General features: G+C 35.4%; 1 protein-coding gene across 6 annotated transcripts in view; it reads right to left on the bottom strand.

The window, feature by feature from the left end:
- Nucleotides 1–26,421, bottom strand: part of LOC105254457 — a 199,835-nt gene that overhangs the window by 40,398 nt on the left and 133,016 nt on the right. For all 6 annotated transcript variants that reach the window (XR_003123487.1, XM_011263136.3, XM_011263137.3 and 3 more), the window contains one exon: nt 8,571–8,643. The gene's annotated coding sequence lies outside the window, so the exon portion shown is untranslated. The remainder of the gene's footprint in view (nt 1–8,570; nt 8,644–26,421) is intronic.

Raw genomic sequence — 26,421 nt, 5'->3', positions numbered from 1 at the left:
CCACTGAATGCTAAAGTCCCTACGAGGAACCATCATCACCCGTACTTGCGATTTTAAACGCATGGAAGAGTATAAGATCACATATATAATAATTCGCTCGGCAGAAATAAGTAACAAAATTAATTATTTTATTAGTCTTTATATCACAAAGTGAGATTAAAGGATATATCATGCTAGTGAACTAAATATAAATTTGATAAAAAACACTGGCATTACATTATCAATTGTTCACTCTCAAGGAGATTTCCATTTTTATTCAATTTTTCTTTCCGATCTGTTTGTGCGAGTTAACGATCGAAGCGCATCGTGTTTATTTGTTGTTTGGACTATTTTTTCATCGTGAAAGATGCCCGAAGCATCGGTCCGTATCATTGAAAACAGTGGATTGAGATGAATGTAACAGGGATGCTATTGGGTTCGTACCTAACGATCAAGATTACGTAATGAGAGCGCGCGAGTGAATTCATTACGTGTGCGAAGGAGATCGAAGAACGAGGCGCTATATTGCTTGGTTTCCTTTCGGCGTATCTATTAATCTCGACGGTGGTGAATTTTCCGCAATTGAAGTGAAGAGTCTCTCCGCAGGCAGCTCCTCGGGATCTTTACATTTCGCTCGCTTTGTGCTCACGCTACTCCCCGCTATAGTCATTCCACGCGCGCGGTGTGAAATAATAATAAAGACCGAGAATGCGGAGCGTACTATATCGGTGGAGAGAGATATCCCCTATAGGGTCCCTATATAGGGTCGTGTACATTCACAGGGCATTCGTATCACATTCGTAGACTGCTAAGCCATGTTGTTCCTGCAACGCGCGCGCAGCATCGTCCCTCACGTTCTTTAACACTCTTTTCGTGTCCCTCGGAATCGCCTCCCCCGCCCGTCGTCCCGCTCTGCGGCCATTCTCCTCTCCATCCTGAATGTGTTTCTACAGCCGTGTGCTTTCCGACCCATGAAGATCGCACAGGGCGGGCACAATGGGCCGTCTCGACCGACCCTTTGCCATCGTCGCGGTTCACCCTCGAAGAACCCGCGAAGCGTATACAGGCATACGTGCCGACACGTCGACGACACGTCTTGTCGGTACATCCGCCGATTAAGGGACGGACGAGCAGCAATCCTGGTTCAAACAATGTTCGACGGGTTTTGATCGCACGATACTTGCGAGGATTTGCGGGGATGAACCAAAAGGAGGAATCACACATACAAGCTTCTTTCAAAATCTCTCTCTCGTTTTTAACAATTGTAATTGAATCAATGTTTTCTTACGTTTATATAAAAAATATATAACTGTTTAAGGATGTTTTATATCTATTTTCAAAATATTGAGAATTTAATGAAAATTCTACAGAATGTCCTTACATATGTTTAGAATCTTCAATACAATTTTTAAATCGATTCACTAAAGCGTGCACAAGTTATAAGGATTTTAATTTGCACCGAATTAACATGTGTTCTTATGGAAAACGTATAATCACGTCGATTCAAATGACAAAAACACATGGAAATAATATTCAGAATTTGTTTAAAATTTGCAAAAGTGTAGATAGAGAGGAAATATTTGGTCAAATAATATTATATAAGTACTAACTGGTTAAAAAGATATTAAATATAATTCAATAAAGTTAGCCATGTATCTGTCACAAGGCGAAATTCTCTGCCAAAAGTTAATCATTTAGATTAACAAAATTCGGGATATTTCAGTAAAAATGCAATAAATATTAAAAAATACATCTCTGCACTGTAGCTAAGATCAAATTGTATAATAATATTCCACACAATTTTTTAAACTCAAAATACACCAAAAGTGGATATATTCGTCAATATTGATTTTCAGCTATTTTTTGCTGGGATTGTATTATACATACAAAGCATCCTTAAAAATATTATTTAATTGATTATTCATTAGTGCTGAATTTATCCGACATAAGAGATTTATCTTTAACGCAGAGAAAAGTTATATATATTGCCAGTCAATCTAAATTTCTGAAAATTGAGATCAACGATGTTAGACGCATTTTAGAACATCTCTACTCGAGTGCCATCACAAACACGTCTCGGGGGAGGCAAAGATACACGACATGCTTGACATAGATTGAATCGGCAATGGTTTCGTAGATGCTTGTCTTTTTAGATTCACACAGCAATATGAAGTAGCACACGAGGTAAAGAATCGCAAACACGCACAATCTGAAATAAATTCGCACATTCCCAGTTTTTTATATTAATCGAAAATGTAAGAAAAAAATTGATTAATATTCTACATATATAGAATATATAGAATGTATTTTAAATATATATAGAATGTATTTTATATAAATATTCTCCTAATTTGAGGAGACATAAATATAACTGCAAATCAAAATAAGCATTTGATTAACAAACATTAATTGGAGTCTTCGCATTTTTATTATTCTTTACATTATTTTATTTATTTTATATGAAATGAATGAAAGCGTTATTACAATTAATAGTTAAACAAAAAATTGAGAGTTTAACAATTCAACACACATTTAAATCTTGCCATTGAAAGGTCTGGATATACGAAGCGAACGTAAGAGATGCGCTTTAGAAATCTCTTTTTCAAGAAGTGAATCAAAAACATGAAGTTCGACGTGTATGCGTGTGCTCGCTTTGTCTGGTTGATGTGAAAATAAGGAACGATAAATCGCTGCTCTTTCGGACGTGAAAGGAAAGTGTAAGAGGTGCTCGTCGTGCTCGCGCTGACAGAAACGCCAAGTGAAGCGCCGAGCGACGATTAATTCAGCTTCGTTGGCTCAGAAAAGTGGTCTCTTCGCGTGAAACTGGCGAAGATCGCGATCAATTGGGCACTTTGCGTCGCTTATTATCGACGCGGATATAGCGGGATATAAAGGGAGGGAGGGAGGGAGGGATACGCGTCCCATTATATAAGTCCGTAATAATACTTTCAATGTGCGCTTTGCTAGCCATATCATATTTTATAAGAAACCGATCGTTTCTCACGTGCTTTCGATAAATTATCGTCTTGTAGAATTGTGTAGCATTATCGTATATTCATCAATCTTTTATGAATGCGTAAGCAAATGTTCAAAGATTTTTAATCGGTCTTTCGTAAGCTGAATGTTGCGATAAAAAATAAATGTAATTCTATCCATTGCAAGAAATATATGTAACGCAAGAAATATTATGATTTTGCTAGAGTTAACAAAGTACGACGGATTATCAGATGTGATGTGTTATTTATCTAACTTTTTCGCACAAACTGCATACGTGATTACGGTTAATTAAATAATTAATGGACGCCTGGGGACCGCCGTAACGTCGTATGTCCGCGGGGCCGCTTTAATTTGAATAGATTAATTTCTCCCCGAATTTTCGGGATATATATACACGAGTTCAGCGGCATTTTCTATTAATGGCTCATTTGGTGCGTTTAAACCACGCCAAGCGATGTTTTATCATCATTTTGATATAGCTATACAAATACCTATCCGTGTACATATCGATGTACCAATTGCGGCTGGCCGAAAACCCAGCTGCAGTCTTGCGTGTTTCGGGATTTGCCGCCGATTGTGTTATCTCGCGCGTTTAGCTTGCCTAATATATAACGTGATATAAGCGAACGATATACGAATATAAACTGAATAATTTGCGAGTTACCAGTGACACAAGAATAACAATGATAAAAATATTAATCCTCGCATATGGGAGCTTATACAAAAAATAGAATAAAAATTAATTTGAATTTTAATATCTCTCAACATGTATATTTTTAAATCATATTTTATTCCATTATCAACTATCGCATACATTGTGACTGATTTTAAAAATTTTAAGAATTTTAAAATCATGACAGCGCTATAAGTTATTTTCCGAAAATAAATTCCTGAAAAGTATATGCATCTTGTAGATCACGTATGTCAATTATTGTGTCAGAGATCGTCAATTCCCCTTATTTTTTTTCTACTACTATCGAGTTTTTGAGTTCGATCCTTTCTCGGACATATTTCGCTTTTTTAATCGCGTATCCGGCAAGGTAGATAGATAGGTATTCATGCTACTGGCGAACCGCTCGTACGCGAACAAAACCGTATGGCCTTATCTGGGCAATAATGTTTCGAGTGTATCGCACAGCCGCACGGGTTTTTCTTCTGTTCGCCGGAAACTTTCACAACTGTTGCAACGTACACGAATTGTATCCTGGTGCGGTTCCGCTCGGTCACGAGGACGCATATATCGTCGTCGAGGTATTGCCGGCTTGGTTCGCACTTGCCATTGTTAGCGGCGGACCGTTCGAGTATCGAACCGCGATAGAACGGCCTCTTTTCCACCTTGGTACTGTCGTGGAAATTAAGGTCAACGCGCGATCAGACCAACGCGGAAGACCGATTTTCCGTATAATTTCACACGCTTTTACTGCGGCAATCACCGCCATCGTCGCCTTCGCGCGGACTTTAGAGATGGCATTTGCGCCCTTCTTCGTTTTTTCGAACTGTATTAATGAGTTATATTGTCATTTTCAACGAATATGTAATATTCGATATCGCCTACCCAAATGAAATGTTAAATCGTAGGAAAAATCTACTTCACTTATCGAGAAAAGTTTATTTCAGCATATTCACAGATATCGAAATTTTGATTAAGAAATTTTCTGTACACAGAAAAAAATAAGTGTCAAATGAATACTTAAACTAACGCGTTCATTGTTTCGTATATACAACAATTTATAATCTTCTTAAAAGAATTTAATAATTTTAACAATAAATTAAAATAAATTTCAATAATATCATAATCTTATTTTTTTAATATTGTAATTGTTATCTCAAGAATATATAATTATTTAATTCTACTTTAAGAAAATTATCTTTGATTTAAAAATGTTATTTTCTATCTAACATTGTTTCTTTTCTATTCAAAGAAAATTAAATCTTAAATCATAAAAATATATTTTTCTTGATTGAACTATATAAAATGGATTCAAGAAAGCAATTCAAGTAAGCAATTATTCAAGCAGTTATATTTTTCTTTAATTAACACAATATAATCTCATTTCAAGATTTCCATGTTAAAACTAAATATATTTTCGAAACAAGAATATCTTTTTTTTCTGTGTAATAAATAACATATCAAGTATATACGTATATATATATATTATACATATACTTGATATGTTATTTATACAGAAAATTTCTGGACCAAAATTTCGAAATTATATATATATATATATATATATATATATATATATATATATATACTAGTTTTCGAAAAGCTCCACTAACTGCAATGTAATATTTCAATAAATTCCGTCAGAAATAAATTAAATTTCGAATTTAATGACAAGAAATGGCATGCATAAAATATATCTAATTATTAATTTAATTGATTATATATGAATTCTCAAACTGACTTCGTATGGAATTATCTATGATTATATATGAATCCTCAAACTAACTTAGTATTAAATATAAAAGCTCGCGCAATAAAGTAGATAAAATTTTTACTGATAATTTTTATCTGAATTATATTCTTCATCAATTATTTACATTTCATGCAGATAATTTTATTCAGTCAAAATTTTTACTTATGTTCAAATTTTGACTGAATAAAATTATCTGCATGAAATGTAAATAATTGATGAAGAATATAATTCAGATAACGTGAAATATCTTTATTCATGGACAATATTAAAAATACACCGTGTCGATTTCATAATTCACGCAACCGAATTTTGCAGTTACATCTGTCACGGAATAAGAGAGAGAGAGAGACGCCGCGGGACAAATATTCCGCGCAGTCGGAGCTATATTAGAGTTACGAGAGCAATGGGGTCTTTCTCTATCGAGAGTGTTGAAAAGATCTTTCTCGAAATAGCGGCTGTGACAAGTGGCGCGACAAAACTCTCTGACGTAGTGTCGATACAATATGGTTACATTTCCGTCGCGCCGACCGTACATCCTTTAAATCCATCTTTACGGCATCGTGAGACGGCGCGTGAGATCTGTCAAAATGACAGACGTTTTTTAAATTTGCCGGGGGAAAGGAAGCGGACGACTCCCCAAGGATACCGAATGTGTCTCCGCGAAATGAAATTCTGGCCGCTGCGCGCTCTCCCGTTCTCTCGATCGTAAATCGACCGGGATATAGACGTCGATAGGTAGACAGGTACACCTATGCATTCAGGTAAATGGAGAAAACAAATGAGCAAGCCGTCGTCGCCGACCGAGTGAGTCGATCGAGATGTAATTGGCATCGTCGATTGGAACGGGGGATTAATTCGAGATTTCGACGCACAACGGTACGCGCTCCAACTTTCCCCCTAATTGCGTGACGGTGAATTTGAGCATGTTGAAAGTAATTTAATGAATTCGCGCGGAAAACCGATCGTTCTCGCTGCTTAGCCGAGATTATGGACGCACGTGAGATCCGCTTTGCCAGAGATGAAAAGTCTTTTCCCATCCGGCGGATTTTATCAGATTTCAAAGAGAATTTTAATCGATATGATATTAATGCAAACTGCTACAAGCAATAATAATTTCGTTTCTCGGCTGATCAAATTCGAATCTTCATAAACACGCGTATTCTCTTTAAATTTCTCAATTCCGATATTACATCTGCTGCGGTTATATTACGTATACGTCACTTGCGTAAAGTATCGGCGAGATATTCATTAACGAAACGTAACAGCGATTATTACATTGCAAATTCGTGAAAATTAGATATAGATATATCGAATCTATGCACTTCAGTGGTGCATCAATGCGTGTTAAACGTGAGATATTAAATACATAATAATGAATTGAGTGTTACTTTGCGCGGTAATCCATATGTCATTTTAACTAATCTCGATTCCCATGATTACTAGACCGTGAATCGATAGCGCTATTTCAAAATTAATTGCATTTTCCGCGAGTATTACATGATCGTTATACATATTATTAAATAATAATTGGTATAATCGTTGTTATTGCTACCGATTTAATACTGAATATTTAACCATATTGATTGACTTTAATCTGCAAGTCTTTTTTTTATTTCGCGAATTTGCACACGCGTTGAATGATGATATAATCAAACATAGCATAATTTAGTCACATTTTTTTAGGCAGTTTGACTAGATATAACCGTTCCTTAAACATTTTCAGTCCTATACAAACATCCTGTACAAGTCCTACAAAGTCCTCATACAACACAAAACAAAGGGATACAACATATTTTCTAATATCATGTTGTGATATGAAAAGCACATTTCAATTCGATTAATCTTATGAACGAGTTACATGGAAAGTCCATGTAATCTAAAAATGCATGAAAAGCATTAATTGGAGCATAATCTTCGCTAAATAATGCATACTGTACATTTCCTACATAACGATCATATTCGATATCCTATTATGTACGAAAGCATATAGTAGGAGTATAATCGGAATGAAAAAGGTAGAGGTGTGCTCACGTTAATTAATTGGCTTGACTAAATGGCAAATACCTCGTCCGCGAAATTACATGCATGCGTCAATAGATAAGCCAGAAACACCAATCGAGTCGATCGCTCAGCGTAAAACCACGCGTAGATCCAATACTCTCAATTTCTGCAAAGTTAACCGCGAAACCGTGTATTCATGAACGCTGATAAATTAAGTTTCGATTGCGAGAACGAGAGCCGCGTGTCCCGAAAGTATAAATCTGGAACCATGAAAAGCTTATCGCTTATGGGAATGAATGAATGAGTTGACTGATGATCGAAATGAATCTGCTCTTCGATATTAAACTCGTTACCTCATAAATATTGCGTAGAGCTTGTCGACAAGATATCGAAACCGATACGATCATATGATGACAAATTTACTGTGCATGTGGAAATGTTTTTTCCTACACTGAGAACAAAATCTGGTTGGATTAATTGAAACTCTGATAGATTCAACCGATATGTTTATTGGAAAATGACGAATCAGATGAACGAATCAGAATTACCAGAGACATAATTAATTTCTTCCTCTGTTAAATTTATCAAATTTTCCAAGTAATAATACTAGATTTACAAAAAAAATGGACACATTACTGTGTCCATGTTTAATTAATATAACAAGAAGTTTTATAGATCCAAACTAGAAAATATTAACCAAGTCCTTATAATAAAGATTTTATTATACCATTAAACGTTCTAGTTTAAAAAATCGAGTTTTATCATGATAACTAGAAAAATTCTTTCTAATTTAAAATGCCTTCTATCAGATACGTCTCGTTGGTACAATCAAACGATTTTTCTCAGTGTAATCGTTCCACAGTTCTGAAAAATAGAGATATCCTCTCTATGCGATAAGGTAAAATTTCCGAGGTCGGTGCACATGTATCGCGACGCTATTTCAGCCGGACGCTCACGTCGCGCAGCAGCACGTTGTGACAAACTCGTTACGGTATTAAGTACCCTCGGGAAATCTTTCTTTTGAACCGCGTGCTTAACGAACGTCGTAATGGAATTACCGCATCCGCGCGGCAAGAATTTGCAGCTCGTTGACCGTAGCATATTAAGTGGCGGGCCGGCAATTGAATTTGACGTCGTCCGGACTCGGGGTCGATTTAACGCGCTACTTACCTACGTGTCGAACTGGGATAGTTTCTCCTGGACTACATGGACGGTACGATCGTGTCCCTCAGTGGTCGGCATCCTGAAATCAAACACGAATGGTATTAGTATCGCTAATAAACTCGACGATTCTCGTTGAAACTTGGCCTCTTTGCATCACATTAGGCCAATACGGCATGTATGCATATTTTACATGCGCGATGTGCTATTTTAATTCCTCTATATACATCCACATATTTTTCAAAGTATAAACTTGGGCTTTTTTATGCATTGCATATAACATGCGTGTATGCTCTCTTTGAGATCCCTTCGTTAATACGTCAGAGCGGGGTAACATCATCACCGCAAACGCTACTAAGGATCGTTACACATACATTACAACCGGTGTCTCATTCGCTTCTGTAGTTGAATCTCATCGCGTGAAAATTGGAAAAGTTCAAAGCGCTCGTCGTCGCCACTGGCGCGATGTTAAAGAGGAGAGAAGAGAAACTGAGGCAAGCAAAAAAGGAAACTAGCCGAGAGATCGCGGATAAAGAAAGACAGAAATAGAGAGAACGAGAGAGAGAGAGAGAAAACGCGCGGATGAAAGAGAAGCCGCAGGAAATATTGTTTCCGCGGCTCGGAGCGATTGCGTTCGATTTTACAGAACGCGGCAACTCGCGCGGAAGAATCTATTGTGCGAGAAGAGTTAAATCGTGTATATGGCCACAGTATATACGATTTAATATGCGCGAGCACCACGGCCGCCCGTTCGTTGCATACCGGCTTTCGATACCGCGTATCGGCCAATTTTAATCGGACGTCGACCGATTAATCCCCGAAGCGAAAGGGAAGTGCCCAAAGTTTCGCGTTTACATTTAAGTCCGTCGAATATTATCCGTAACTAAGGCCGCGCATCCCCTCAGCGATCGATTACTTAAATTTTTCACAAATTTTCATGTCGTATAAATAATGCTAAATTAAAAAAAAGTAATTAACGTTATTTTCCTTTTCGTAAAAAATGTGGACAAATATTATCATATTTCTTATTCGCACAATTTCTTCTTTGAATTTATATTGACGTATAAATATACATTTAAAAATGCAAACATTTATCACACGGGGATTATTAAAAAGAGATGTCGCATTTATTATTTGCACAATCTGTTATTTTTTCCACGCGCGTTATTTTATGAATATTAAATCAGTTTCTTGTACACTGAATTAAATTTGAAATCTGTGTTAATTCGACGCGAAGATTTGATGATGTCTCCCAGCTCTCGCTATATGATATGTACGAGATATTCCACTTAAATCAGACGACATTTGCCTAGATTAACGCCCGTCCGAATTATGCGACATTCCTTCATAATTCACGTTCTGTCATGTACGACGACAATTCGCGCAATTTGAGCTACGTTCTATATTCTAGCATCGCCGAAAATCGTAATAGAGAGATGACGCCGGGATAGAGAAAGACATCGAACCGTATAAACCATTGCAATCTCCGTTGGTTCGAAGTTGCGCCACTTGTAAGGAATCGCGAGTAATTGCCAGTAACTAATTATTCGCGGTTGCATCCGGCTTCGCGTAAGGTATAATCAGTTCTCCGACAGGAGCGAAAGGTTCCGTTGCATGGAAGCCTTACCCTTTACTCTTCTCTCCTATTGACAGCCTTCTCCCCACACTGAGCATGTTAGGCTTCGCGTCGCTGTGTGACAGCGGCTTATCCAAGAGCTGTCGGCGCCTTCATTAGGTGACAATTAACGTCGACGGCCACTATTATATCCGCCACGTGCGTTTCATACTTATTAATTATTAATTAACCGCGAATACGTGGCGGGCCGGACACGCCAGTCGTTTCGAACGCGTGAGATATAAACGATTTTAGAAAAGATCCTTCTGTCACATCGACGTTACGCACTGCGGCTGGTTGCATATCTCCTTGAAGTTCGATGAAAAATTTATGAAGAGTCGGATTTACGAGAGACGACGAGGAAATACCGCGTGTTTAACGATGGGAACACGACGGTGATGCGCGAATGCAGGCAGGAAGGAGGAAACGTCAGAAGAACACAAAATTCTCCATCGTCGGCGTGAGGAGAGACGATGGAATTTTTATAACGACACGTTTTGCGCCCGGGATTATTTTAGGTACGTTCCCGCGGGAATTGAGTGGGCTCGCGCTTCTGCAAGCGTGTTCCGACGAAAGCCTGCACCGGAAATGAATTCGCGTGTCGACAGCACGTACTTCCGGCATTTTTTCTTTTTTTTTTTTTCATGTTGCACGAGACGTGGCTTGCTAATGTGAAAAACATGATGTGAAAACTTGCGTACGAAAATAAATTATTTTCGGCTGCTTATACATATCCGCGACGCAACCAAGGAACGCGTGATGTATAAAAAGCCGCAGTTAGAATTTACCACTCTCACAACAATTAATTCGTAGTTAATTTGTATTTTTTTTTATTTACCAACTTATTTCGATATTTATCAAATATTGTTGTAGGCACAGAAGAAAGATAAACAATGAAAGATAATCGATAAATTGCAAATTCGATTGCTTTTCAATTGGTGAAAAACGAAACGCCATATGTAGAGAGTTTGTTGTTGAAAAAATACCAAAGTGATCGAGTTTGAACGAATACTCGAATTGTAATTTGCAATTTTGTTTCAAAATAGCGCGAACGTGAGTAACCGCGAAACTACGTGAGATAATTAATAAAATGTAAACTCGGTTAGTATTTGATTGACAAAAAAAAACACAAAGCAGAAAGTCAATTGAAAAAAACTCTGATCAGACCAAAAACACGTGCTACAAGTGTAATTTATATTTTTTTATGCTTTCACACATATGTGTTCTTTCTTTCTGTAAATCTTTATTTTTTATGAAAAAAATTTTTAAATTGTGACATTATATTAGTGTTTGTAAAAGTAGAGAGGAACATCAAAATTAAAACAAATTTAAACAAGTTTTACACAAGAACGTCATTCTTTACCAAACCAATTTTGTTACATAAGTTTCGAAAATTGCTCGTATCGATTTTTTTTGCTCTATCATACGATTTCGTTTTAGTAGCATACATGCTGGTATACACTCCGAGGATTTCAGGATTATCTTAAATCCTTTGTTGTCCTGGAAGCCGAAGGATTTCTCGAGGACCTGTGCTGAATAGGTGCCCTTCAAACCTTCAAAGGTTGCAACGAGGTCCGTACAATTTCTCTCAGGCCGCCTTAGCCTCCTTCAATAACTCTGAAATAACGTCCTTCACATACTCAGTGTCCCAAAATTTGTAGACCTATCCAATATCCAAGAAAGGAAATTAAAGAAATGCGATATAATACAATTTTCCGACGACATTTAAGATTGATTGCAATATCTGTCAGTTGAGAAATACTTCCATTCCCGAGTATTGCAAAAGATCTTCATCAAATCAGTTGTAACGAGATGCCGGATAAGAACTCGTGGAGTTAAAAGCCGAGACACTCACATAACGACAACGTGGTACGGAGATGAAATCATCGCTTTGTGAAATGACGCGATTCTTCCACCACATTTATTTTATCAGGATGATATATACGTACCGAGACATCCGTGTCTACACCACTGGCGGCCATTATTATCCATTTAATCACTCGGCCGGTAGGTACGGCTATTAAAACACGTTACGATCGTAACGTGTATATGTGTGCAAGAACGACGCCCATCGTGACGCACGATCGAAGCTTGATAGCGAGTTCCTTCCCGGGTCGTTTGATACGCCTTATCGCCGTCGGGCCAACAATTATAGGACAAAAGGCCCAGAGAGATCTGTGTGGTCCGACACGACCTCCGACCCAGGAGGGTCTAACTCGGACCGAAGCGCGTTTCGTCATTGTTTCACGGCGAGGATGGACTTTCATTGTTCTCCCACGAGCCCTGGTCGCTATGCGCTTTCAAAGGGGGCGAAGGTAAGCGCTTCCAGGAATCCTGGATCCCGGAGAACTTGGATATGGGGCGACGAGACGGTATGGCAAGCGGCTGGACTAAGGTGTTCCTCGCACCTCCGTATTCCCTCCTCTTGCTGTGCTTTGTCCCTCATTTGTAGCTATCCCTGTGTAAATGTAGGTCAGTACTCTCGAGATACGAAATAGCGCTGGCGGCGAGCGTGGTACTGAATTATTGAATCACTATAGCCTCGGCCCATATCACCGCAGAGCAATAACAAGATTGTACATCCACCATTACGCTTCCTGTCCGGATAAATAGCAATGGACCAGCCGTCTGGAATCATTTTGCGAACAATGATTTCTAGATATCAGATCAAAATTTCCGATTAAACGTTCACTTTAATCAACGACGTTCCATCAAAGCGTCGATTAGATTTGCGATCAAAGCGACCTGCAGATTTCTTTTCGTTGCAGTTGATTTCGGTGCCATTAAATGGACATTAAAGATTATTGACGATTTTATTTCGCTGTAGTAATTTTGCATTTTACATAATAAAATACGATTCCTAAATTATTTAAAATTTAGAGAAGATTTCAGTAAACTCACTTTTGGAAAGATTGAAGAACGATTGGAAGAGACTCTGATTGAGAGAGTAAAAATAGTTGAAGTGAAAATAGTTGGAAAATCGATAATGAAAAATCGATGGAGATACATATCATATACTATCGCGATGCTGTAAGTTATTGCAATAGAGTGGAATTTAAAGAAAATATCATATTGTTTGCGCTGCTGATTTTAAGGAAGCATTGTCGTCGTCTGGCGATATCTACGTTCTTTGAAATAACATCATTGGCCTAATTTCAACAACGAGCGCAACGATCGTAATACTTTTTTTTACATATAATCATAGTTCACTCAAAGTTTCCTCAAGTGTTATTAATAATATAATAATTGCAATTATAAGTATTTTTTCAAACAATAAAATTTGTGCTCATATATCATATTTCTAATATTAAACGTGTTCCTTCTTTCCTCTGTTGATTAATATAATTAACACGTCCAAATAGCGTTATTATTAACAGTAATTTCAAGTACCAGTTGAATTCCGATATACTGTGCTAGAGGCAACAATCATTATACCTCAATGAAAATGTAATTATCAGATTTGCCGGTAAACTAGTTTAGAATAAAGTTATACATTAAAGAGATTAAAATACAATATAAAGCAGCAATAAGGTATAATGCAAATCGATATCGCACATGTGAAATTGACGTATTTCTCTTATATACGGTAATTCTAAACTTTTCATTACACTCGACGAAGCTTCTGGGACAAAAAAACAGAATATTATTGACGTCAGTGTTTAATAATTAATGGCAAAAATGTGTACCACTGAATTACGGTTGTACAACATTAAATTGCGACTTAATGCTCTTTCTCTCATTTATTCCGAGATTCGATATTGATTTCACGTTAATTTCGGATGCAATGTTTTCGAACGTAAACAATTTTGTGGCTTAATTTCCCATAGCCCACTGTACCGGTAATAATTTGATGGAATTGGGACATTGAAGATTATTATTTGCATTTAGTATCGTCCATGTGTGTGTATGTGTATATCACAGAGAAATAAATGAGTTTATAATGGAATGATCTATTTCCATGTATTATATTAAAGGAGAAGTGTTTATTTATTAATTACAAATGTACCGCGCTTTATATGAAATTACAACACAAAAAATCTTTTTCACATTGTACTATGATTAATAATACAATACACTATAGATTTAAATATTTTTATATTTATTAAATTACGCGTGGTCAATTGCTGCATAAATCAATAATTTAATAGATCCGATAGGATAATTTAATTAATTGAATAATCCAGTATTAAAACAAAATAACATGTGCATATTGTACTATATACGTACATATCCATCTGACACTGTTTATAAATACTGATTATTAGTTAAATACTGATTATTAGTTAAAAGATTTGAAACCATATCCTGCTAATCTGAATAACGCAAGCTTGGCATGATAATTATAATAAAGTCATTGATAGAAAAACTATTATATTTTATTTTAAAAAAGATTGAATTATTGAAAATATAATATCCCTAAATAACATGCGAAACTTTCTGATAGAAATAACATAAAATAATAGCTTCAGATAGAATTTTCTCTCAATGAGAATATCTTAGGATATCAATATTTTAATCATAAAAAAATTAATTCTTTCTTATATCAATAAATTCTTATAAATAATTTTCTTGTATAAATAAATCTTTCAAGAAAAATTTTCCCATTCGTCATACGTTGATAAATGAGACTTAGATGTTTACAATAGTTCTGTAATTATTTCGTTCAAATAACCGTCGCGAAGTCAAGTAATTGAAGCGAAATGAGAAGACGCTTTTGCTGCACAGCAAAGAACTGAAAATATAGCGAGCTTGTCATTTAAGCGAAAAAATATAGAAGAACCTAATATACTTTCTGATTACAGATTAGTGTGGTGCAACGTGCAGTCATTTTATCAAGGCATGTCATAAATGCATTTGCAAAATTACGCCGATACTGTAAACACTTACGATAAGGATATCGTTTGTGTGGATACGTCCCATATAGAACGTCGACGTCGTTCCAACATTTGCAATCGTTAAATTAAGTGCCTCGAATGTCATACGATATTGCTCCCTTCAATCGCTATCACTTCAAAATATCCTTTGCACTTAATTTGATTGAAAAATCATATTTTACGGAAATCAGCAATCGTATTATTTCACAATAGCACTTTGTAGAGACAAATTGAAGCTGAGAACGATTGATCAATTTACAGGCAAAATGTGATAAACACGCTTTTCATTTCGAGATTCATAAATCCTCTATTCCGTAGAGGTCTTACTTTGTTTAGACGAGTCACTACATGGATCGATATATTAATCGCGTTATTTCAACAAAGCAGCTTTATGGTAATACGACGTTCGCGCTCTGCAAAATGCTATTAAGTAAATATTTATCAACGGGGTTGTAAATGCAAAAAGTGTGAGATGGCATACGAATAATTAGCATAGAAAAATGGCGACACGACACGCTATTCGAACGTGGCATTCATATTGGTGATTATTTGAAACCGACAATGGAGAAAGAGTTGGAGCACGTTCCTCTATTTGAAATAATATTGTTCCCGTATAATTAAATGCGATAATTTCGCTCTATATTAAAGTCACAAAGATGGTTGCTCGTCGCCTCATCGCTTCAAAATGACGTTGGCTTCTATTGATTTTGTCGACTAGTCGCCAGTAACAGAGTGAAGACGTAAGAAAATGCGTTCAAGAACAAGAAATAGAATACGCACTCCCACACGAAGAAGCCAAAGAGATACAAAACCAATTTTAACTGTCCTAACAATAGTTTACGTCAATGTAAAGAATCGCGTGAATACAATTTGCATATAATTATGTCATAATCCGTCTATTTAAAAATGATACGTACAATTATTGTTCGTAAAACTATTCGTCTCCAAAAAGCCAAAATTACTTTTTAATCGTTGACACGCAAATGTGCCATATTAATTTCATTATACTAACATCCAGAAAAATGCATGATCATTATTTCGTATTTTATTAAAAGTACTTTTGATAAAAACTTGAGTTAATATAAATTTTTTGTGCAAAGCATCGAAGCAGAAAACAATCTGTTTGTTCTCCACAAAACTGACCTAGTTTATATTCTATATAGAAAATTGTTAGTATAAACGTTAACGTATACACTATGCATATGTGCAGATGTAATCATATAAACGTAATTTAAAATGTTGTAATATCTCGATTGGAATGTTCAATAAACGTTTATCAATCTGTTGTAAATAATACATTATAAGAAATATTTAAAAAACGTATATAATATTTAAACTAAGATGTACGCGATTCCTTCCAAAATTGATTTTGTAAATGATTGAACATAAATTTAAAAAATGTATGATAATTTCAGTTTCTCGTGATTAAATATATCTACGGTAGAAAATCGTGAAAGAGAGAAAGAGAGGGGGAAGGGGCGGAGAAGTTAATTATTTTCTTGTTGCGTGCACGTTCTCAGATTGTTCGAAAGATTCGCGTGTGCCTGTACGTCTTGACTGTCTGATGAAAGCTTTTAAAAGTATTCAGCAATGTGTTCCGTCGAGTCTTTCATTCATCTCCCAGCGACAGACGGTTTCTGGAAGAGATTTCGCGCCGTTTGACGGAAGAAATTCGTTTGCGACTTTCGTCTTTCCTCTTTTTTTTCCTTCTATTAACCTCGAAGCCGAAACTTACGGCGAAGAAGTAATAAAGAACCTGTCGAGAATTTGGTGGCCATTCTTCTTCATTGGCGTACTCTATTTCCCGCGGTTCGCCACAATCTCTCGCAGTGATTCCGATATCTGTGTGTCTCCCTCTCGCTCACTTTCTCCAGTTTCCACATTATATAAACCCTCTTATTTTATACGTCTGGATAGATAAACCTTCTTTTTAATTCCTCCAAATTCGATTCGTATTCGATTCGATCTCGTTTCTGGCACGGACAGAAATACATGCATCTGAAATGATCAGAGAGAAGTGACAGTTCGTTGGAGGCGTGGTTAGGTATTGGAGAGAAATTGATCGACTGCCGAGAGAGGATGTCTCATTAATCTATTGCCAATAATGTGCAGAACGTTGTAAAGGTGGAGACGATTGCGTCGCTATTTCAATCAGTTTCAATTACGTTATGACATTAATCAATATCCGCGAAATGCAATCTATGTCTTTTAATAAAATAAAAGATAACGTCATATATACTTTTAAGTCTAACAAGAATTTAAAAGAATACCTCATATATACTTTTAAATCTAACAAAATTGAATAAGTATAAATTTTATTATAAACATATTATAATAAAAAAATAAAGCATAGTTAAAAAAATTTATAAATAAAATAAAAACTTTATTTCTCTTCATCAAGTCCTAGAAACGATAATTATTTAGCAATAAGTAATTTTTGAAAACATGCTAAAATTTTACAAAAAAACATACTTTCATTCAGACTATACAAGAATGCAAGCTAAACGAGAGACCACAAAATGTAAAGTCAGATAAATATATTTAACTTAGTTTCAACTTAAAACATAAGTTTCTTTATCGTTCTAAGACACCCATTCATAATACGTTTACAATTTCTACTTTAATGTTTCAACATAAACTTATTGTTTCAATACGTAAAATGCAAGAGAATGCAAAACGTAAGTAATACGTTATGATATAAAATATATAAATCCTTGTAATAAAGAATATAAGAAATTTCGTCTGTAACTAGAAGGTCCGTTATATTGTAGTCAAATCGAGGATCTAAGATATATTATTCAGACATTTATATGACTTAAAAATACTGACTCTAAAATATTTGAGTTTGATATCTGTTGTATTATTAATGTATCTCTAAAAATATAGAGCTACATGTATTATTGTATTATCTTAAATATTTCTTAAGTGACATAATTCCAACGAAGCTTTACATTGCAAGCTATTAAATACATACCTTACACATAATGTTATAAGAGGATATTCATACATAAATGCTTGAATTAATCCCTCGTTCATTAGATAATATTAGCTGCGTTTAATTAATCATGTTATAAAAATAAAAATAAAACTGCACATGAACGAAAGAAAAAATTTATATAACTAATACGACGAAGCAATTTCACTTAAAGAAATTAGATCTATGCTTATTATATAATGATATATCAATTATTACAAATTAGAAAAAGAAACTCATAGAATAATAAAAAACTATCATAATTCAATAAATTCTATTAAACATTGAATACTTTATTAATAAATCAACAAAATTACAATCGAATTCAGTAATAATTTTATCTATTTAGACATTTATTAATTATTTAGATTTATTTAAAGTCTCCTTTCTTACGGTCTTAGTTTTTTTCACTTAGTTAGAAAATATATAAAAAGACAAAAAAACCATACTAAATATATATGTTATTATGCATACACGCACATTGCATAACATTATAATATTATTATATAACTTTACTATTATAATTATGCTATTATATTTTACTTATACAATAATACATTTTTTAGAAGATATTTTATCCTAAAATTATTATACAGACTTTCTTTAAATTTAACAATAAAATGAGAGACGCATTGTAAATAAGAGTTGACTTTTTTCATTTCAATTGCATCACTTTGTTCTGCAAAGATAAGAATTGACACCCGCGTACGTTCTTTGCACGAAGCGAGAGGATTCGCTTACGGATTTTCGCTTAATACGCATTTGGCCTCGCGGGGGCCAGAAGACCAGAAGTAGATCGCGAAAAGTTATCTTCCCACTTGCATCTCTCGACCGACGAGAGCCTGCAGGCACCGCCGTTTCAATTGGGCAGCTCTTCAATAGAAAGCCGGGCTTTTCTGCTGTTTATCTGGCGGTGCCGTGCACACAGCCGTATTTGGCGGACGAAACGAAGAAGAAGGGGGCTAAGCTGTATCGAGCGCGGGAAACAGCTTATTTGGCATCGTCGGCGCTCGGGAATTCACTTCGTTCTCAAATAAAATGCCACTCACCGCGCGTCCCCAGGCGAATTGCACGATGCACGGACGAAACTCGCCTCGGCAAAACTCGACGAATCGTACGCACGTAGATATCACACAACGAAAAAGAAAAAAAAACAGTCTTGTCGGATACCTGTTGACGCTAGTGAGACGATCGCGTAGAGAGATACGAACGGAAACGAATTATTGCTCCTCGAACGAAAAGTGTCGAAACGATCCTGGATGATTCTCTTATAAAAAAAAGCGCAAACAAAACAATTTTCGGTTTTATTATTTTTCTCTGTAATAGAGAAAAAGAGAAAGAGAGAGAGAGAGAGAGCGAAGTTTATCGTTCGATACTTGGTTTATCGAGAAACGGTGTCGTGATGGAACTGCGTTTTGGATATCGAAAAAGTGATATTAAATGCTTTGTTCTATCGCGCTAGTTCACGAAGCAAGATTGGAGCGTGATTATAAATTGGTGCGGAAAAATATTAAAAAATTTTTCCGCACCAATGAATTATGTCATACTTTGCGCAGAATAATGAATTTCAAGATTATTAAAACCGCGAGATGTTTTTTTTTCCCAAGTAAATAGCTCGCTTGTAATGATTTAGTTGAATATAATAAAATCGACGGAAATGCATTTCTCGCGAGAGTCGTCATGTTAAAACATACCATTTAATAGCTAATTATAGTACAGCGAGAGATAAAAAAAGAGATTATGAAAGAAATTTTATTTTATGTAAGCTTTTATCTCGTTTTACTTTGTAAGCTTCGCGTGAGTGATTAAATGTATGTTATGCTTTGCCGTAATCTAATCCGTCAACTTTATTCAACGTACTGTATAAATAATTTTTTTATTGCGTTGTCCTGGATTTTTGCGCGTACTCTTCTATCTGCGAGTCACAATATTTTAATGGCTTTCTTTGGCTCTTTTACCAGAGTATGATATAAAACCTCGTATAAAAAATGTTTTCAATTTGTATTAATCAAGTATCTGCATGTTATACTTATATATACCGTATTAAATGTACGTTAAAATCAATCATCGCATCAGTCGTGAATGTTAAAAATAATCCCGGATGATAAAAATCCCACACGACTGTACGAAGAGGAATTAATTCTAGCATTCTCGTGGTAGAATTTTTTTTTCATAAAACGTTAAAACATCGCTACCAAAGATTCACATCAACAATGGAGATTGCCATAAAAGTATCCGGGAAAGTATCCGAGAGTCGACGGAATGAGTAACGCACTTATATATGTATATCGAGCGAATTGTGTCTTAGAGGATTTGACCTAGATGGTAATACGTTTATCTCTCTTCCGTTTTTGCTCTACTCGACGACAACGTACGTTTGCGCATCTCCGAAACAGGAGAAGCGGAGATCTGACACTGCTCGTCCGCGCGAGCATCTAATGGATTCAGATGAAATTATCCTCGCGGAATACCAAATGAGCGGTAAGGACTGTCGTATAATTCAGACTCGTAGGTATTAGGTGTACCCATTTAACGTCACGTCCCTTTAAATGTGGTGCCGTAGCTTTCGGTCCTTCGGGGAATTGTACAAAGAGAAGAGAGAGATGTGAAGGGGAGGAAAGGGGAAAGCGGGCGAGAAAGAGAGAGAGAGAGAAACGGGACGGACAGGAGATGTCCAAGGGATGAAGACGCGGGCAATCGGCCAAACTGTGGCTCAGGAGTGTGCCTTATGCTCTTAGCTTCGACTTTGGCTGAGCTAATCGACCCTTACCCCCTAAACTAACGAGTAACAACCGCAAAACGACCTGTTTCAACGTCGGGATTTGCGATGACTTGACTAACGAGAAATCGCGACAACGTTCGCCGAACTTTATTCATGCGATAATTAACGTAATTACAAAATCAATCACAAATGTGTATAAATGATGTCGGGTTATTTTTTAAAGCACCGCATATTTACTTGAATTCTACTACATTTTTTCGCTTGCTATACAAAATAGGACAGATGTAGAAAATTTTTTATATAAGTGTAATGAGTCCGTTAATGAAATAACGAATTATTGGAATTTGCTAAAAAGCTAAGGAATAAGAATAACTATGCGAAGAACGCGTCGGATCAAAGAGATGTATGAGAGATATATTGTTACTGCAGTGTAGTAAATATGTAAAAAACAAGCGAAAAAGAGAGAAAAAGGGCGAGATAAATAGCGCAAGATAATGAGGTGCCAAAAATATGAGTAAGGGAAGGAAAAATAGTCGTGAAAGGTGAGAAAGGAAAAAGTGTAAAAAACTGAATACAAGTGAAGGCATGGTGGTAGATGAGGGTATGGTAAAAACTTTAAATTGACAAAATTCCGAAAAAACGCTCGTACGTGGACAAAGATAGACGAAACAATGCCGAAAATCCGGTAATCGAAAAGATTCACGTTTTTAGTGAAGAGAGAGAAAGAGAGAGAGAGAGAAAAAAAACGGGCTCATCGGCCAATAAAACGATTCCCAATTACAGTTTCTCCTTTATCACCCTACATTTCCGTCTGCGCTCTATAACTGTCATACTTTTTTCCCGTTCATTCTTGTTAGCCTCTTTCGGACTTCGATTTTAATCTCAATTGAGTAGTCTCATTGTCCAATTTTATAATCTAATAATATAATTTTCATTTTTTTAATAATAATATAATTTTCATTTTTTAAATAATAATATCATTTTCATTAATTTCAGTGAAATAATTCCTTCATATTATACTAACATTATAATAACATTAAGCGCGAATAAGTAAATAGTATAATAATAACGTTCTCTTAAGAATAATTTCATTAATTGGAATGTTCAAATAACCCAATTGCATGCGATTAATATTCGATCAGCATTTAAGCAACTTTGAGTAGAATTTCTACATATATTCTCATAGATAGAGATATAATTTGTAGAAAATTGCGACCTTATTTTCAATTTAGCTGATTCGTTATTTCCGATTACAGATAGACAAATCTGGATCTGTCATTGCAATTGGATGGTAGATATGGAACTTGAAGACTGTCACACGCGATCGGCGCGCTCGATTAGATAATTTATGTCCCAATAGCATCGATGTGTTACGTCAACGATGGTTCGGCGACGAGGACGTTAAATGTAATTAACGACTGCTTCGCTAATAGGAATAATGTTTGGATCATTGTGCTACTTAAGCTGCTAACTCAAAATCTAAAATGTCCTTTAGGATATCTGGAAATGAATAGTAACGAAATCGTGTTTACAAAATATCTATTAATAATAATACAATGTCGTTCTGCGAAAAAAAATTGCACGACTTTAGATATTAAAATGTCCGTGCTATTCGTTATTTGATACGGGGATTTTTTGGCGACACAGTTCGATGCACGGAAACTGTTTGCTAATGGTTTACTCCAATCCTCTTTAAATTTTACTTGAATCCTTGCAACAGCTGTCACGTGAACAAATATTTTTTAATCTCATGATTGTAAATATTTTGTTATTTTTAAATAAAAATTACAACATATATATCCAACAATATCAGAGATACCATAAATAAAACATTATATTATAACTCTCGTTTATTAATTATATTATGCAGTATTCCGATTATTTTTTATTATACATCCAACAGTGGAGAATTATTATCTGTCGCATAAAAATAATTTTGTTGTTTTTGACTTGGTTGATTTTTCTTTATGAATTGAGTCAACTCGCGTCACTCTTCGCGTCAAATCTCTATTAAAAAAGAAATCGCTATTATATTAATTTAATTCATATTAGATATAATTTTCTCTCGCGACGAAAAATCAGGAATATATTTTTCGCCGCGAGTAACAAAAAATAATCTTTATTTTCACGCATACGACGAGCGCAAGATACAAAAGGCTATAGGAAGTGGAATACAATACGCACACAAACGCATCCATTCCCGTGCGTTTGCGAGAATAGATTGAATATTCTAATTACCGGCGCTCTATTTCATTTCCCATCGGATTACCGACCATATCTACATGTCATTGTAGCAAGCTCCGCATTTACGTCTATATTCCCTCGCGGCAGTTTTTTCCTGCGCCATCGTATTTTTTTGCGTGCACGCGCGCGCGTTCGCGGGCCGCATATATTTTCGCGGTCTCGCAAAAAGGTTTCGGTTACGTTGCAGTTTACAGTCCCGTTATTCCGCGAGTTATTGTTGTCCGAGTTAACAACAGTTATTCGCGCGAACAGATACCGCGAATAAGCACGCGTATACACGTGCATCCGAATGTCGAAATTGAATATCATATCGTTAGTAAAACGACAATCTCTTCATTCGAGATGATAGATCTACATTTATTTAACAATTTTCGAATGAAATTGTCCCCCGTTTGCAATGGATATTCTACTGTGTAATCAAAAATAGAATATTTTGTATTCTAACGTCGACTTTTCGATAAGGACGCATCTACGTCCCATCTAATTTATTCCTTTCAGGTTATACCTAGATATGCAACGCTGTAATTCAAAAGCAATGAGCGCGATGTTAGGCATGAAATGCTGTCTGATTTACCTATTTTACGAGACGAAACGTTATTCGCGCCCCGGTGTTAATAATAACATATCCATGTCTATCTAATTGTACGTCATACGCGTATAATAAAGCAAATTGATATCTCATTCAATCAATGAAGCCCCTCGGTAGGTGTGGGTCATTGAGTCTATAGGCAAATACATTATTTGCAAATAATATGGACGCGTTATATATTACATAATTGCGTAGTAATATTGAATTGGTTTCGTGACCTGTATGATGGAATAGTACTCGAAATCACGCATGTATACCAAATTTCTGATTTTCCTCTCTAATTGGATGTAATTATTTATTACTGCGAATAATATTAATTCCTCGATACATGTATCTTTGACTATTGAATGTTACATTTATTACACACACACACACACATGTGTAGATATATTCAGTGTCATATAAATATCTTCTCTTTTCTAGATAAATATTTTATAGGAAGCAACATCTCGATATTGGTGCATTATGAATGTTTGCGATTCAAAAACGAGCAAAGAGTGTAATATCTCTAAAGATACATGTCGGTTTAACTAATATATGTACAGTGTACAGCAAGCGCAAAGACACTCGATGATCAGGCAACGTCCCATGCTTGAACGCGTTCAATGCAACTGCAAGAGTAGCAAACCAAATGGCATCCAAAAGCACGGTTATTACTCTCAAGTCTGTCATTTCCATTAATTCCGCCTATTCAGTGTTATATTCCCGGACCTCCTTTCATTTATATGAGTACCCAAGCAAATATTTCCCCGCTTACCACAAAATCTAGAACATCATTATACTTAAATTCCGTGAAGATAAGTCAAAAAGTTAAGTTGCCCTCGTTTTACTTTTGATTCATGTAACAAATACCCTCATAACGATCAATTAAGTCACACCATTAAACGTTAAGTGAAATCCCCAGCTATTTAATGAGACTAAAATTTCGGAATTTTATTCTAGCAAATAAGAAGTATATGCTTCACTGTCGAAAGCTATATTTATCTCCATCAAATTTGAAAATAAAGTTAATGAAATGTAATGTCAAGATATTTTCATAAAAATGTATAAAATACGCAAAATCTATACATCTGTCTTTTTTTACTAAAAGCGATTCAAAAGTTAAAATTAATTAAAATATAATAGATGAATGAATATGTGCAAAGGGACGTATCGTACATCATTCGACTATGCGTATGTTTCCGGATGAACATTATGCTAGCATTCGTGAAAAGAGGGGTCGAAAGCGAAGCGTTGGAGTATTTTCTGTCATCCATCTTGCAAACGTTAATATGGGTATCAACAGGATCGTGTGTTGTGCTTTCAGGCGAGGGCGTTTTAAATAATTAATTGGCCGGTAAAATGGGACGCGCGGATATGAATTCGGACCCATTCGTTAATTTCACGGTTCATTTTGCGCGCTCTTTTCCACTTATACGAGCGTAACTCCATCCTCTTTTCTCATTACACGACACACGGCGTTTATAAATGCGACTAGCCTATCGGCCGTACGTAATTCTTGTTGCACATGTGCCACTAGCTGCCACATTGGCGACAATTCTGGACAATTATCGCGTTCATACATTTTCCTTTTTCCTTTTTTGATTCCCATTCACTTCGAGAAGCGTCACTATTTTATAGCAGTAAAAAGATTTCTAAAGAAGAAGAAAAAAGAAGAGAGACAATGTTTATATGCGATATTATATAAGCGAATATGTACTTATTTTATATATTTGTGTTTAAACAACATTTCCAAATATTACAGGAAATTATTTTATGTAAAAAAAGAAGGTTAATAAAATTTGTGCTTTGCCCGTTAATATAAAGGCGTATTACAATATTTTGCGTACAAATTTTTTCCATTGTATAAACGTAGACATTGCATTGTGACCTAGTTTCTTTGCGCGCATGTATGTGTTTGGTATTTTATTTTTATTTTAAAGATACACACATTCCCGAATTTTTACATTCGCCGAGATGTGCGTTACAAGTTCGTTCTACGATTTCACAGACCGATTTTTTGTTGTTGCAACATCGTAATACGTGAGCTTTTATAAAAAAAAATTACTGTCGAGTCAGAATCAATGATTTAATCAATGATTTTTTCTCTAACGTGTTTAACGTGAATTTACATAAGCAAGTTACAACCGCTAATAATAGATGTAACAAAAATAATTTTTTTATAAATATTAAGAAACGCGCGTCGAAAAAAGTAGATGAACAGTCGGTCAATGAATTCGACAAACAATCGCATTAAGTGGAGTTTAAATAGATTCGATTGCTGCACCAAAGCACAATTGATTTTGAGAATTATAATTCAATTTCCGAGTACATGGAAATTATAATGTATTCCATAAATGCGAAGAATGTTTTTGCAAAACATTTCCAGCTGAAATATGAAAAGAATTAACACTCGAATACGTATACACATTGAGGAAAAAAATGCGCATGACAGATGAAAAATTTAGCAACGGAGCGGAAATGAAAGTAAGCCTGCAATGATTCAAACAAGCGAGTAACAGATAGAACAAACTTTAATTAAAACCAAAGTTTTAAGAGACACAGAAGGTCACGACAAGATTAAAGGTTGGCGAGAATTGCGTAACGTTTCTTACAAGGTATTAGAGAATCGTGAGAGACATTATGTTGCGACGAAATGTAAAGTCGACAGTAATTTGTATGACAAAAGAAGGAAATCCTCGGATGCAAATAAAATTTAATTTTTTTTGGATCATTATTATAAAAATAAAAAAGTATATTATATTATATAAAATAAATAATATAATGCATTATAAAATTTATTATTAAATAATATATTATAAATGATATATTATATAAAATAAAACAAAAATATTTGTTTCTT

Source organism: Camponotus floridanus, unplaced genomic scaffold (assembly GCF_003227725.1).
Source record: "Camponotus floridanus strain SB8 unplaced genomic scaffold, Cflo_v7.5 scaffold61, whole genome shotgun sequence".
NCBI lineage: Eukaryota > Metazoa > Arthropoda > Insecta > Hymenoptera > Formicidae > Camponotus > Camponotus floridanus.
The sequence above is the reverse complement of the archived record's forward strand: the minus strand, read 5'-3'. Positions and strand labels throughout refer to the sequence as shown.